This window comes from Orbicella faveolata, unplaced genomic scaffold (assembly GCF_042242905.1).
Source record: "Orbicella faveolata isolate gen_17 unplaced genomic scaffold, um_ofav_v1 contig_35, whole genome shotgun sequence".
Classification (NCBI taxonomy): domain Eukaryota; kingdom Metazoa; phylum Cnidaria; class Anthozoa; order Scleractinia; family Merulinidae; genus Orbicella; species Orbicella faveolata.
The window spans coordinates 20,376,989-20,392,500 of NW_028301564.1; the positions used below are offsets into that span (position 1 = coordinate 20,376,989).

The 15,512-nt window shown below is 40.0% G+C and overlaps 1 pseudogene across 1 annotated transcript in view; it reads right to left on the reverse strand.

The window, feature by feature from the left end:
• The window catches only part of LOC110051441 (von Willebrand factor D and EGF domain-containing protein-like), a 67,799-nt pseudogene that overhangs the window by 46,852 nt on the left and 5,435 nt on the right, over positions 1-15,512 (reverse strand). The window contains exons 3-4 of the transcript XR_016202131.1: positions 14,824-15,116; positions 13,302-13,397 (exon numbers count right to left, since the gene is read on the reverse strand). The product of XR_016202131.1 is annotated as a von Willebrand factor D and EGF domain-containing protein-like (transcript). The remainder of the gene's footprint in view (positions 1-13,301; positions 13,398-14,823; positions 15,117-15,512) is intronic.

Consider the following 15,512-nt stretch of genomic DNA (forward strand, 5'->3'; position numbering starts at 1 on the left):
CCTTCGGATGCCTTTTTAAAAGGACCGTTAGGAATCTGGGCGGAAGTTAACTTTGAACCTGAAATAACATCGAAAGATCACTTTCTGGATCAACAACTTTGGCATAACTCCCTAATAAAGATAGCCAACAAAACAGTTTTTTTTAAAAATTGGTTCACTAAGGGAATAACTCGGGTGAAACATCTTTTAGGACCGGACAACAACTTTCTCTAGTTAAATGATTTCCGCTGTAAGTATGAAATAGACCCTCGCCCTCTCAGCTTCTACGGATTAATATCGGCTGTAAAGTCTTTTCGGACTGATTCTAATTTTCAAGATTTACAGAACACCGACCACGAATATGAGCCACTTACAACAAGAATTTTGCAGGTCAAAAAAGCAACTACAATAATATATAAAAAACTGATTAGTAACAAGAGTTTAACCCCAGAGTCAAGTCAAAAGAAGTGGCTAGAGGATTGTGGCCTACCAATAAATGACAACATAAATTGGAATGCTGCCTATCTTTTAGCTAAAAGAATGCACAAAGAGCACTAAGCTGATAGAGTTTCAGTTTAAATTCTTACATAGACGTGTAACAACCCATAACTTTTTAATTAGAATAGGTCTACAGGGCGATGAAAAGTGCAATTTTTGTCACACCTCCTCTGAGTCAATAATTCATCTTTTTTGGTCATGCCGCCAAACATCTCACTTTTGGAATAAACTTACTGAATGGCTGAAAAACTTAAATTTACTTCCTAGAGATTATGCTTTGACAAATATTACTGCTTTGGGTCTGAGGCCAGATATCTCTCAATTTGCGCTTCTTATAAATTACTGCTTTCTCTTAGCACGATATCACATATGGCTCGCTAAAACAAAAGATGATCATCCAAATCTTACGCTTTCATACGCACACTAAAATCACAATATGAGATAGAGACAAAAAGTGGAGACACGAAGAAATGGAAACCTCTTACAGGATATATTTTAGATAATATTTTCTGTAGGGTTATCTATCTCCTACCCATTAATCTATTCCTAATCTCCTGTTAGATGCATAACTCATTTTACTTTTAATGTACCACATGTCTTTGGTCTGTTTTTTATGTTTCTGTACTACAACCTCAAGCTGTAATGATAACTAGCTATTTTTCTTCTCAGTTTTTTTTTTCTTTGCGCCTTGTCGTCACTGTATTTCTTAATTGTGTAAGTCGTGTAACTGTATTTGTTAGTAATGTAAGTCGTTTAGTTATTGTAATTTAAATAGTGTAAATAATTAGAGCAATATAATGTAAATAGAGTTAGTGTTGTAAGTAAGCATTGGTTTCCCTTGTGTTATTGCAAATAAAAATATATATATATTTGAACACTTTCCTGGTTTCTTTTGTCACAGATTTACAATTTGCAGAATATTAAAGCCACTAACTCGGGACCTTTTTGGTCTCTCTTACAGACGCAATTAAGGCAAGAAATAAACAAGCCGCTAAGGAGAAGCTATTCATTTCCCTTCTTTATTTAAACTCTGACTAACATACTATTGTAGATTAAAACAGCAGATGATATTTGTTGAGCCGACCTTTGGATAATTCTACTTCACTTTTGCACTAAAAAGGGACAAGTGCCGCTACCTGACATCACATGACATATAAAAAACCGCGTGGAAACATAGTATATAACACTAACGATGATAGAACGCATGCCTCTTACGTGTTGGGTTCTACCATAAGGAAAACCACTCAACATTTGTGTGCGTTCCCGTATGCAGTGTATCCCCCACCCAATATGTAGAAGATACGAACGCTAACTAATCTGTGCAAGCGTTTAGAGCAAATTGGTTTTGTTCTAAAGAGAATAGTACCACAAGAAGAGCAAGGGGTTACTTGAAACAAATATATAGCTTTGCGATGTTCACACCTAACTGACGTAGATGGAACATGTTTCCGTAGGGTGCACATGTACTTTTCCCACTTCACCCCACGACTTCCTTGCCTCTAGACTTGTTAATTAATTGAGATTGCTTTAATTAAACACGCATTAAAGTTTACACCTAAGCGCCATAGGGCCATAGCGACTTATTTCCTTAGCTGCAGGCTGCTCCTAAAACCATCCCAATAGTGTACTCTGCACTGAAAATGAGATATTCAGACTACAGAAAACACAGAGAACGGATGCGTTTCCATCAGTCATGGAAATAATTTGCTTTGCTTTTCTCTTTGTCACAAGATTGACCCTCCGGCATTATATATCACTGGAAGTCTAAATAACTGCTATTCCTTCAAATGGAGAAAAACATACAGTACATGGCTTGATTGATTTTAGGACAAAAACTTGACAAACTAGCGCGACCGTTTTTAGGCGACGCGGTGGTCGATACGACACAATTATAAACTTGGGCAATAAATAAAATGTACATGACTGCGGTGGTTTCGCTACTGGTAGCATGAAATTTACTGTCATGCATCGTTGTTCAAACTAGTGACTCGATTTATTTCAGCAAACGATTACAATCCCTTGGGCCGGCAGACTGGTTCCGTGATCGAAGGAGGCAGACGGAAAGGGTAGTAACTAAAACTAAACACCCCAATTTTCACTATTCCTTATAGCAAATTCTGAATTTGCACTCGATTTGCATATTATCAATATAAACTGCAACACTTCCATTCTAATCAGTATTCCGTCATCACTTTTGGCTATTATCAAAATTATGGCACGTCCTCCTGTAAGCATGATCGTTCATCACTTTAGCCGATCTGGCGTGACAACCGGTTTGTCGGTTCGGCTTGCCAGAATGTTAAAAATCAAACGAAATAGCATACGAAATACGAACATATGAAATCAAGACGGGACGCACCGGGCTTCAACTGTAAGTACCGCAAAGACTGAATGGTAGGAAATTTTCCTAGCATTCCTTACATACTCTCACTAGGGTTCTTCGTCTTGCGGTCAGGGAAGGCGTCATAATCTGTTTCAGTGACATGTCGATGATATTAAACAAAAAATAAACCAGAATAATAGTGCTTTAAAAGTAAGTAGTGCGTTCGAGTCATTCCGGATGCTTTCAAATGATGCGGACTCCACCGACGCCACTGAATAATCTGGAACAAAACAAGGTCACTTTATATCGGATCACATCTAAACACACGTGAAGAAAGACCTGGGCAGGGAAAAACGTGAGCGGACAAAACCGGGGAATACCGATAGATCAAGTAATCGGCAATGATGAACGAATTACACAACATGAACCTTCCTCTGTTTCTTCCCCTGAACCAAGTTCAGATCTACGAACTGAACTTAAAGATACCAAAGTGCCTACGTATGGATGTTGAGGGCGGCGAGCAGACGTAAATGTCTTGTTTACCCAATGAAAGCCATCACAATAAACTCTGAGCTTGCATCGAGATGCTTGTCCGGTCGTAAAGCAGCGTTTGATTAATCAATTTAAAACAGATCTTAAGGAATAAAAACCCAGATGATCTGGAACACTTGTCTGAGTATGCCGTTGGCAGATTGAGCCACGTGAAGTATTATCATGCTCGGCAATTGAAGTTCTTGTGTAGAAAATATCGCACAATTACACAGCCGAGGGCAAAAACAAACAAACAAACAAACAAACAAACAAAGCGCGAGGAAAAACTTAGTACATGGAGCTAAGATAGATTGTCAGTGCTTCGGTGCCCATGCACGGCTACCAATGGCTTGGCCAATCGCTTGGCCAATGGCTCGTACACGCAACGAATCGTAAAAATCCGTAATTAACGACCTCCGAAAGAAGTGAGCCCACCCCCCATCCCCTAAAAAATAGAGGAACTAAGGTTCAAAAGTATAATTATTTTTCCAATCAATAACCTGAATAACGTATGATAAACTAATGACGATTCAATTAGGGAAGGTATAGCTTATTCCAGGAGGCGTCATGAAGCGCCTGGTAAAACAAACCCCGCAAAATCTTCATCAGGTAACAAGAAGGTACTAACAGGACCTTTTCTTCAAATTGAAATGACTAAAATTGAAAACTTTGCATCATTTTTAACAGGAGCGCATAAAAAGAACGTTTAATCATATTGAAATTAAAAACTCTACCAGAGTAGTTCAATATTTGTAAAGCAGACTAACGTAGCAGTGCATCATGAACAGTAAAAATAGTTTAAGGTATCTTACATCACGGTTTACATATAAAGGGCCCGCCCATGTGCCAACAACATAAATTTAAACTGGAACGAAGAACTTCTAGATTTATAAGAAGTCAGTGTTTTTACCAATTAAAGCCACAGCCTTAGAGGAATACAGCCCTGTTCTCCTAGAATTAAAAAAAAAACAAACAAACAAGCAAACAAACAAACAAACAAAACACCAGGAAGAGATAACTACAGTAGAAGTCATTTATGTCCCGTCATGGGGTGAGAGATTCTCGCCCATATTAACTTTCTTTTCCCTCGTAAGTTCTTGCGCGTTCAGAGAAGCGCCACACTCGCGTTTTAGGTGCAGAGATCTTAACCAATGCTTACCTAACTTTTTAAAGATGCTGCTTTTAGGCCTCCCTTAAATCTATACACGTATATTTCAGTTGTAGAAAACTATTGATTTTTAAAGTGTTTGGGTTGGAGATGTTCGCCCATATCAACTTTCTTTTCTCTCGTAAGTTCTCGCGCGTTTAGAGATGCGCCACAATCGCGTTTTAGGTGCAGAGATCCCAACAAATGCTTACTTATTTTTTTAAAGATGCTAGTTTTAGGCCTCCCCCAAATCTATACTCGTGTAATTTAGTTGTAGAAAACTATCGATTTTCAAAGTGTTTGGGTTGGAGATTCTCGCCCATATTAACTTTCTTTTCTCTCCTAAGTTCTCGCGCGTTTACAGATGCGCCACACTCGCGTTTTAGGTGCAGAGATCCCAACCAATGCTTATCTAACTTTTTAAAGATGCTACTTTTAGCCCTCCCCCAACTCTCACAGACGTGTATTTCACTTGTAAAAAACTATCGAGTTACGCAGTGTTTGGGTTGGAGATTCTCGCCTATATCAACTTTCTTTTCTTTCGTAAGTTCTCGCGCGTTTAGAAATGAGCCACACTCGGATTTTAAGTGCAGAGATCTTAACCAATGCTCGCCTAACTTTGACAGACGCTACTTTTAGGCCTCCCTTAAATCTATGCACGTGAATTTCAGTGGTAGAAAATTATCGATTTTTAACGTGTTTCCGCTAGAGATTCTCGCCCCTATCAACTTCCTTTTCTCTCGTAGGCTCTCGCGCGTGTAGAGATGCGCCACACCCGCGTTTTAGTTGCAGAGATCCCAACCAATGCTTATATAACTTTTTAAAGATGCTACTTTTAGGCCTCCCTTAAATCTATACACGTGTATTTCAGTTGTAGAATACTATCGATTTTCAAAGTGTTTAGGTTGAAGATTCTCGCCCCTATCAACTTTCTTTTCTCTGGTAAGTGCTCGCGCGTTTAGAGATGCGCCACACTCGCGTTTTAGTTGCAGAGATCCCAACCAATGCTTACATAACTTTTTAAAGATGCTACATTTAGCCCTGGCCCAAACCTTAGACACGTGTATAAAGATGCTAGATTTAGCCCTTTCTCAAATTTACACACGTGTATTTTACTGTAGTAGTCTGTCGCTTTGGACAATGCTTGGGTTGGAGATTCTCGCCTATTTATTTTCTTTCTTTTCTCTCGTAAGTTCTCGCGCGTTTAGAGATGCGCCACACTCGCGTTTTAGGTGCGGGGATCTCAACCAATGCTTTCCTAACTTTTTAAAGATGCTACTTTAAGCCCTATCCCAAATCTACACACGTGTGTTTCACTTGTGGAAGTATATTGATTTCAACAGTACTTGGGTAAGAGATTCTCGACTATATCAAACTTTCTTTTTGCTAGTACGTTCTCCAGCGTTTAGAGATGCGCCACTCTCGCAAATTCGGTGTTTGCATCTCAAACTATGCTTACTGGACTTTTTGAAGATGCTAGATTTGGCCTTTTCTTAAATCTGCAAACATGTATTTTACTTGTGAAAGCCTATCGATTAAGACACTGTTTGGGTTGAAGATTCTCGCCCCCATCAAGTTTCTTTTCTCTCGTAATTTCTCGCGCAGTTAGAGATGCGCCACACTCGCGTTTTAGGTGCAGGGATCCCAACCAATGCTTACCTAACTTTTCAAAGATGTTACTTTTACATTTCCCCCAAATCTACACACGTGTATTTCACTTATGGAAGTCTATCGTTTTGGACAGTACTCAAAGTCGCCGAGACAGGGCTACGCACAGCGTGATTTTGACCAATTTTTGGTCGATATTCTGGAACTTGGGAGATATTTTCAAGTCCCAGGGACTCTAAACTATTTCGAGAAGACTTTGCTTTTCAGTGAATTGGACAGGGGAAACATTTTTGAAAGCTTGGTCATGGGCAGTCTGGGCGAAATATAGCTACTTAGTGACTAGAAGGTCGCCGAGACTAGGCTACGCGCAGCGTAATTTTGACCAAGTTAAGGTCAATTTCCAGGAACTTGAGCGATATTTCAGAATCCCAGGGACTCTAAACTAAATCGAGAAGACGCTGGTTTTAAGAGAAATGGACAGAGGAAAAATTTTTGAGCGTCTGGTTATGAGCAGTCTGCCCGAAATATAGGCTGGTGACTAAAAAGTCGCCGAGACCGGGCTGCGCGCAGCGTGATTTTGACCAATTTTGGTTTGATTTCCAGGAACTTGAGCGATATTCTCGAGTACCAGGGACTCTAAATTAATTCGAGTAAACACGCGAGTAAAAAATAGATATAAATGGGCAAGAATCTTTAACCGAGGCATTGCCCAAAGCGACAGACTTCCACAAGTGAAATACACGTGTGTAGATTTGAGAAAGGGCCAAACCTAGCATCTTTAAAAAATCCAGTAAACATAATTTAAGATCCCGACACCAAAATCGCGAGTGTGGTGCATCTCTTAAAGCGCGAGAACTTACTAGTGAGAGAAAAAAAATTGATATACGCGAGAATCTCTTACCCAAACACTGTCCAAATCGATAGACTTCCACAAGAGAAATACACGTTAGTAGATTTGGAGGAGGGCTAAAAGTAGCATCTTTAAAAAGTTAGGTAGGCATTGGTCGGGATTCCCGCACCTAAAACGAGAGTGTCGCGCATCTCTAAACGCGCGAGAACTTACGAGAGAAAAGAAAGTTGATATGGCCAAGAATCTCCAACCTAAACTCTGTCCAAATCGAAAGACTTCCACGTTTAAAATACGCCTGTGTAGGTTTGAGAAAGGGCCAAATCTGGCATCTTCAAAAAGTCCAGTAAGCATACTTTGAGATGCCGACACCGAAATCGCGAGAGTGGTGCATCTTTAAACGCGCAAAAACGCGCGAGAGAAAAAAGTAGAAATGGGCAAGAATCTCCAACCCAAGCATTGTCCAAAGCGACAGACTACCACCAGTGAAGTACACGTGTGTACATATGAGAAAGGGCTAAATCTAGCATCTTTACAAAGTCCAGTAAACATAGTTTGAGATCCCGACACCAAAACCGCGAGTGGGGCGCATCTCTAAACGCGCGAGAACTTACTAGAGAAAAGAAAGTTGATCTCGGCGAGAATCTCTTACTCAAGCACCGTCCAAATCGATAGACTTCCACAAGTAAAACACAAGTGTGTAGATTTGGGGGAGGGGTAAAAGTGGCATCTTTAAAAAATTAAGGAAGCATTTGTTGGGATTCCCGCACCAAAAACGCGAGTATGGCGCATATCTAAACGCGCGAGAACTAAGGAGAGCAAAGAAAGTTGATATGGGCGAGAATATCGAACCTAAGCACTCTCCAAATCGATAGACTTCCACAAGTGAAATAAGTTTGTGTAAATTTGGTGGAGCGCCAAAACTAGCATTTTTAAAGAGACCCGTTAGAATAGTTTGGGATCCCTACACCAAAACCGCGAGTGTGCTGCATCGCTAAACGCGCGAGAACACACGAGTGAAAAAAAAGATATAAATGGGCGAGAATATTTAACCCACGCATTGTCCAAAGCGACAGACTTCCACAAGTGAAATACACTTGTGTAGATTTGAGAAAGGGCCAAATCTAGCATCTTTGAAAAGTCCAGTAAGCATAGTTTGAAATCACGACGCCAAAATCGTGAGTGTGGTACATCTCTAAACGCGCGAAAACAGGCGAGAAAATAAATAAATAAATAAATAAATGGGCGAGATTCTCCATCGCAAGCATTGTCTAAAGCGACAGACTTCCACAAGTGAAATACACGTGTGTAGATTTGGCGAAGGGCGATATCAAGCATTTTTTAAAGAGCCTTGTAACCAAACTTTGGGATCCTCACATAAAAAACGCGAGTTTAGCGCATGTCTAAACGCACGAGAACTTATGAGAGAAAAGAAATTTGATCGGGGCGAGAATTTTTTACCCAAGCACCGTCCAAATCGAAAGACTCCCGCAAGAAAAAAAAAATACACATGTGTAAATTTAAGAGAAGGCCAAAACTAGCATCGTTAAAAAATCCAGTTTGCATAGTTTAAGATCCCGACACCAAAAGTTCGAGTGTGCCGCATAGCTAAACGCACGAGAAAAGACAAGGGGAAAGTAAGTTGACATCGTTAAAAATATCCACCCAAGCACTATTCAAATCGATAGACTTCCACAAGTGAAATACACGTTGGAGGCTTGGTAGAGGGCTAAAACTAGCATCTTTAAAAAGCGAGGTAAGCAAAGTTTGGGATCCCCACATCTGAAAGAGAGTGTGCTGCCTCGCTTAACGTGCGAGAACAAGCGGGAGAAAAGAAAATTGACATGGAGAAGATATCTAACCCAAGCACTGTCCAAATCGATAGACTTCTACAAGTGAAATGCACTTGTGTAGATTTTAGGGAGGGCCAAAACTAGCATTTTTAAAAAGCCCCGTAAGCATAGTTTGGGATGCCCACGCAAAAAAACGCGAGTGGGCCGAATCACTAAACGTGCAAAATCACGCGAGTGAAAATAAATAAATGGACGAGAATCTTTAACCCAAGCATTGTCCAAAGAGACGGACTTCCACAAGTGAAATACACGTGCGTAGATTTGGGGTAGGGCTAAAAGTAAAATAAAACGTGAGGGTGGCGCATCTCTAAACGCGCGAGAACTTACTAGAGACAAGAAAATTGATATGGGCGAGAATCTCTCAAACAAGCACTGTCCAAATCGAAAGACTTCCACAAGTGAAATACACGTGTGTAGATTTGGAGGAGGGCTAAAAGTCGCATGTTTAAAAAGTTAGGTAAACATTGGTTGGGATCCCCGCTCCTAAAACGCGAGTGTGGCGCATCTCTAAACGCGCGAGAACTTACGAGAGAAAAGGAAGTTGATCGGGGCGAGAATCTCTCTACCAAACTCTGTCAAAATCGATAAAAGTAGCGACTTTAAAAAGTTAGATAAGCATTGGTTGGGATCCCTGCTACAACAACGCGAGTGTGGCGCATCTCTAAACGCGCGAGAACTTTCGAGAGAAAAGCAAGTTTATATGGGCGAGAATCTCCAACCCAAACACTGTAGAAATCGATAGTTTTCCACAAGTGAAATACACGCGTGTAGATTTGAGGGAGGGCTAAAAGTAGCATCTTTAAAAAGTTGGGTAAGCATTGGTTGGGATCCCTGCACCTAAAACGCGAGTGTGGCGCATCTCTAAACGCGCGAGAACTTATTAGAGAAAAGAAAGTTGATATGGGCGAGAATCTCTCACCCCATGACGGGACGTAAATGACTTCCACTGTAATTATCTCTTCCTGGTGTTTTTATTTTTTTTTAATTCCATGAGAACAGGGCTGTATTTCTCAAAGGCTGTGGTTGTAATTCGTAAAAACACTGAGTTCTTATAAATCGTTTAGAAATTCTTCGTTCCAGTTCAAATGTATGTTGCTGTCAAATGGGTGGGCACTTAATGTGTAGACCGTGATGTAAGATACCTTAAACTATTTTTACTGTTCATGATGCACTGCTACGTTAGTCTGGTTTATAAATATTTAACTGCTCTGGTCGAGTTTTTAATTTCAATATGATTAAATGTTCTTTTTTTGCGTTCCTGTTAAAAATGATGCAAAGTTTTCAATTTCAGTCATTTCAATTTGAAGAAAAGGTCCCGTTAGTACCTTCTTGTTACCTGATGAAAATTCTGCGGGGTTTGTTTTACCAGGGCGCTTCATGACGCCTCCTGGAATAAGCTATACCTTCCCTAATTGAATCGTCATCAGTTTATCGTACGTTATTCAGGTTATTGATTGGAAAAATAACTATACTTTTGAACCTTAGTTCCTCTATTTTCAGGGGAGGGGGGTTGGGCTCACTTCTTTCGGAGGTCGTTACTTACGGACGTTTCGATTCGTTGCGTGTACGAGCCATTGGCCAAGCGATTGGCCAAGCCATTGGCAGCCGTGCATGGTCACCTAAAGCACTGACAATCTATCTTAGGTCCACGTACTAAGTTTCTCCTCGCGCTTTGTTTGTTTGTTTGTTTGTTTACCCTCAGCTGTGTAATTGCGCGATATTTTCTACACAAGAACTTCAATTGCCGAGCATGATAATACTGCACGTGGCTCAATCTGCCAACGACATACTCAGACAAGTATTCCAGATCATCTGGGTTTTTATTCCTTAAGATCTGTTTTAGATTGATTAATCAAACGCTGCTTTACGACCGGACAAGCATCGCGATGCAGGCTTAGAGTTTATTGTGATGGCTTTCATTGGGAAAACAAGGCATTTACGCCTGCTCGCCGGGCTCAATGTCCATTCACAGGCACTTTGGTATATTTAAGATCAGTTTGTAGATCTGAACTTGGTTCAGGGGAAGAAGCAGAGGAAGGTTCATGTTGTGTAATTCGTTCATCATTGCGGGATTACTTGATTTATCGGGATTCCCAGGTTTTGTCCGCTCACGTCCAAGTCTTTCTTCACGTGTGTTTAGACGTGATCCGATATATAATGACCTTGTTTTGTTCCAGATTATTCAGTGGCGTCGGTGGAGTCCGCATCATTTGAAAGCATCCGGAATGATTCGAACGCACTATTTACTTTTAAAGCAGTATTAATCTGCTTTACTTTTTATTTAATATCATCGACATGTCACTGAAACAGATTATGACGCTTTTTTGGCCACAAGACGAAGAACCTTAGTGAGGGTATGTAAAGAATGCTAGGAAAATTTCCTACCATTTCTTTGCGGTACTTACAGTAGAAGCCCGGTGCGTCCCGTCATGATTTCATATGTTCGTATTTCGTATGCTATTTCGTATGATTTTTAACATTTCTTTCAAGCCAATCCACTGCTATAATATTGAACTATAAGAGATTAAAGTCGTCTGAATTTCCCGATATTTGGTCTAATAATGATGATGATAATAATGATGATGATAATGACGATGATGACGATGATGACGATGATGACTACGAGAACGACGATAACATCGATGACGACGACGACGACGACGATGATGATGATGATATTTCATAAAGGTTATAGTGTCGAGTAAATGATAAGTATGTTATGGGAACTCCGCTTTTAGGCTTCCCTGAATCTATATTAGATGTGATATGTGGGAGCATGATAGCTAGTATAGCAGGGGGCGAGACTTGTGGACATTTTTTTTTTTTTTTTTTTTTTTTGGCAGAGAGTAGTCAAGTTTTCAAGAGTTTCGCTTATTTCACTGGCTCTTGAAATTTTCTTAGCCTTTGGAATCTTTTCTCGCGATTTCCCGATATTATTATATTAAGGTAAATCCGAGCGTTCTGATTAGTTCTTTCGTGGTCGGGATTTCGCGATACGGACAGTTTCCATCTTCGCAAAGAAACACCGAAAAGATTGATATTTTACAGAGCTTACAACATGAACGAGGAAGACGAATATTTACCAAGTGAATTTTATTATCCTGAAGATCTGGAAAAGTCTGATGTAGAAACTGAAACATGCGTCAGCGAAAGTCAGGAGGTCATAGACGATTTTATAAACAAACAGAAAAGTATAAACACAACATGAACATTCTTCCCCTCTACGTGGAAGCTAACGGTATGAAGCTCGAAGAAAGTTTGAAAAGGAAAAGTTGGATGTACTGTATTGAAAAAAAAAAAACCCTAATTGGAAAGTTACCTGTAAAAGCACTGTACTGTTCATACTCAAACACGTACACTGCTTTTATTTAGGTCAGTATGTGATTAAATCATTAAAACCGAAACTATCTAAATAAATAAATAAATACACATTTATATTGCGCCATTTTCCACTAATTGTTCATGGCGCTTAACAACATTTTAAAATTAAAATCCTAAGTTTAAAATCCTAAAATTAAAATCCAAATCCTTTAAAAACCGAATATCCTAAATCCTAAAAGTCAAAATCCAAGCTAAGAATTAAATACGCTATATAATACCACAAGGCTACAAATAAAAAGTAAAAACTACAAGTCAAATGCACGTTTAAAAAGATAAGTCTTAAGATTAGCCTTAAAAACTGCCTCTGATGATGAAAGTCTGATCTGGAGGGGTAGTTTGTTCCAGAGCCTTGGTGCCGCCACGGAAAAAGCCCTTTCACCATACGTTTTAAGATTTGCTCTAGGCTCATCATGCAACCTGTTGTTTGAAGATCTTAGTGTGCGACCAGAAATACTAAATCGCAGTAGGTCTCTAATGTAATCAGGGGCCAGTCCATTCAGAGCTTTGTAAGTTAACAACAATATTTTGAAAATAATCCTAAAATGAACTGACAACCAATGTAAGCTCCTTAGTATTGGCGCGATGTGTTCCTACCTTCTAGTCAAGGTAACAAGGCGAGCTGCTGAGTTCTGTGCAAGCTGAAGTCTTTAAAAGTCTGAAGTCTAATTGTTCACTGTCCGCTTACGGGTGGTTATTTTAGACCCTACGGACCCCAAATAGGGGTCCGTGTCCACTTAGGAGAGGTGTCCGCCTACGGGAGGTTAAAAATGTAGTGTTGGAGAGGAGAAATCGCCGGGACCGCAGTTTGGTGTCCACTTACGGGAGGTGTCCGTTAGTGGAGGTCTGACTGTAATTTGGAATAAATATTCGGGTAATTCTAGCCGTCTGGAGTCTTTTAATTGTCTTTTCAGTTTTGACTTTTAAAGGCTTCAGGTGAAGTTCGAACATCTTCGGAAGACAACGGATGACCTTTGGCATTCGTTTGTTTTCCTAGAAATCTTCGTTTTTATTCACAACCATATTATAACCAGGCACTGTATGGTGTTACATAATAGCTGCACTCAGGATCTAGTAAACAGTATCTTAAGCCAAGCAAACAGACAAACAATTAAAGGTTGCAATTGAACATATTACCTGTAGTCCCACATAGAATGGTTCCATAACTGCCTTCGGGTTCGACCAAACGTTTCTTGGAGAGGTGGTAAATTTCGCAGAGACATTACAAGATATCTGTTGATGACAAGACATGGATTAGTAAATGAGCTTAGGTCCAACACATCAGAAAACTACATCTTCATCAGATGAGGTATATGCTATTCAGGTAGCTGAACAAGAGTTAAGACAGGTCATTATCAGTTCCCGCCAGTAATATCCATTGCAATCACAGTTACTCTCAATTATAACGAGACAGCATTTTTACGATGATGAAGTTTTAAAGAACATGACATTTTCACTCTACAATCGACTCTCGATAGCTCGAACCTTCGGCAACTCGAACTTCGCGCTAACTCGAACTAAAAACGATTTCCCCCAGATTTCCGTCATACACATACTGTAATTTTAACCTTGGTATTTCGAACCCTCGATAACTCGAACTTCCCGCTAATTGGTTTCCCCTCCGGTCATTTTCCATATAATGTTACTCTTGATAATTTGTATTTGGCAATACGTGACAGCTCAAAACAATCAGACGAGTCAGTGCAGTCCGAAACACTAAAACTGTTTCTCGAAAAAGTAAATCGCCTGAGCTCTGTAGCAGTAGAGCGAAGTTGTACTCTCTGAAACCTCCAAAGTTAGCAGTACCTGAACTTCTCCTTTGCTTTGCATTCTTTTGTTTCCCATCACGTTTATACTTTCTGATTTATACACTGTGGTGAATAGGCTATTTCCGACCCTTTTGCCTCTGTGTCAAAACGAGCCTTCGTGCGCAACCATTCATTTGAAAATGTGTTTCGCCAACTGGTTCATTTTCATGCAGATGAAACTCATTTTTATATGAAAGGTTTTGCACGAGAACTCATTTGAAAGAGAGGCACAAGGTGATTCGGAAATGGCCTATTTAGAAACGTATTGTTCCATTTTCACTCGACCTCTCTATAACTAAATTTGATGTACACTGAGTGAAGAGCAAAACAGTAAACCCAGTTTTCTTCCTTCTTTCCAGTTGTTTGTTCTCACCTCTGATAACTCGAGTTCTTGATAACCCGAACCTTTTATAATTTCCCTCGACACAGTTTGAATCTAGACAGAGATAAACTGGGCAGACCATAACATGGGTGGTGTTCAACTCTTAAGCAGTGAGCCCATGCCGCTTAATGAACTCGTCCGAAATGTACTACGTCTAGATTTGTCATACGTTTATGCGATTTGCTTACTTTGTGCTTAAAAGAATAAAGAAACAGAATATGGAAGAAATGGAACATTTTCAACTAAAGAAAGCCTTTTGGCTAAAGGTCATTGGTCTCTTTACGTTCCTGGCTGGCTTTTGTCATGTACCGTTCCCAAAGTGTTACACACCCATCAAAAGGAAAACGCAACAAAGTTTTCTTCTGGCTAGTTCATTTTGCCATGCAGATGTGTTCTTGCCATGAGATGAATTTGGCAGTTCCTAAAGGCGGAAATGCACTGGACTGTTAAGAAGTGTTTACGTTCTTACCCACTGGCTAATCTTATACTTTTTTCCTGACAGTCTCGAAACAAGCTCTCCCGCATTTCCTGGGCAAGGCTTAGCGTTTACCTCCCCTTTGGGGAGATTGCCGCATATTTCATCCTCGTTTAAAGATACTCCTTCAGCAAACCATTCGATTTTGTAAGATACGTTTCTCCAGTTCTCGATTCCATTAAGCACTTTGACTCTACAAAGTAGGGTGACTTCAACATTTTCATCATCCGGCTTGAAGGAAATCTCAGGATCGCCAAGGTTTTCACTTGAAAACTCCTGAGGTGGGTCTAGACAAATACAATAAAGCAATTAATTTTAGAGTTAAATGGTTATGAAGCTCAGCAAGCTTCAAAGGTGGAAACAAGATTGCAAGATTTATTTTGGAAAGCCTAACGACCGTGCACAGTCTTTTGTTTCGCGCTCAAACAACATGCATGAATTACATACCCGAAACTGCCGGTTTTTTTCCGCCAAAAGAAGCGAAAAATTCCAGCTAAAAATGTTCGATTTTGTTGCTAAGTGATCGAATCTCTGATCTTGTTCTCTCGAATCGAATGGCCTCCAACCTGTCAATGTTGACCGCTACACAGACGGCCCCGGGAAGCTCACTGATGCAAGGAGTCTTTTTTTCTTTTTGACATAGATTATATCACGTAACATCAGAGTTTGAATACGTACGTAAA